The 1,226-nt window shown below is 37.4% G+C and overlaps 1 pseudogene; it reads right to left on the reverse strand.

The window, feature by feature from the left end:
* Positions 1–912: 912 nt before the first annotated feature.
* Positions 913–980, reverse strand: LOC138846833 (U6 spliceosomal RNA; annotated as a pseudogene).
* Between the last annotated feature and the right edge of the window lie 246 nt (positions 981–1,226).

The raw sequence follows: 1,226 nt of genomic DNA on the forward strand, positions 1-1,226 counted from the left end.
ACCTGGAAGAAGCTCCTGACACTTGGATTCAGATCAACAGAGCTCCGGCCATTGTGGCCATTTGGGGAGTAAACCAGTGGATGGAAGACCTCTCTCTCTCTCTGCCTCTACCTCTCTGTAACTCTGCCTTTCAAATAAATATACTGCAAAAAAAAAAAAAAAGAAGAAGAAGTGTTAGCACTGATATAATAACAGACACATAGTTCAATGGAAAAAACTAGGTAGCATAGAAATAAACCCAAATTTCTACCAGCAACTCATATTTAACAAAGGAACTAAAATGAACTGGAGAAAGAAGAATCTCTTTCACAAGTGGTGCAGAGGAACTTGATTATCCATATGTAGAAGCCTGAAAAGAGACTCCAACATCTCTTACACTATGTGAAAGTGAACTCACAGTGAATTAAAATGTAATCATAAGACCCAAACCCAAGTAAACATAGGGAAACTCTAAATATTGTCAACACACAATAGCTTTTGGGTAAGATTCCAATAGCAATAGTCACAAAAATAAAAACAGAGACATTTGAGTATATCCAACTAAGATACTTGTTCACAACAAAGTAAACATCAGAGTGTAGATACAATGAACAGATGGCAGGAAAAATTAAAACTCTGAATGTTTACAGATTTCCAGAACATTTACATGAATTGGAAAAACTCCAAAAAATACAGTGAAGAAACAGGCAAGGATCTGAATAGACATTTCTCAGAAGAAATGTACATGGTCAAAACATGTGAATATGCCCGATGTCACTAGCCATTATGTAAATATAAATCAGAACACCATATCAGTCTCCAACACCTGTGGGAGAATACAACACTCAGGTGTTTGTGTGTGCAGCAAGTGGGTTTAGAGGACCCTGTTCACCTCTGGAGAGCAGAGTCTACAGGGAGGTAAAGAAACCTTACTGCGCAGGGGCATGCTAATCTTCTCTGTATCGTTCCAATTTTAGTATATGTGCTGCCGAAGCGAGCACATGTGCTGCCGAAGCGAGAAAGAGATGAAAAGAATTTATCTCAACTAGCCACTAATATTCAAGAAACAAGGTCTTCAGGAAAGCCAACTCAACTGACATTTTCATGTCATTGTTAAATAAAGGAAAAATTATCTAGGTTCAGCAATACGTAGTTTATAAGAGAAAGACTACAGAGTAATTTCCTTGGCATAGAAATAACTTTGTCTTTTTTTTTTTTTTATCCATGAGGGCTTGCTATCACCACCA

Source organism: Oryctolagus cuniculus, chromosome 18 (assembly GCF_964237555.1).
Source record: "Oryctolagus cuniculus chromosome 18, mOryCun1.1, whole genome shotgun sequence".
Lineage (NCBI taxonomy): Eukaryota > Metazoa > Chordata > Mammalia > Lagomorpha > Leporidae > Oryctolagus > Oryctolagus cuniculus.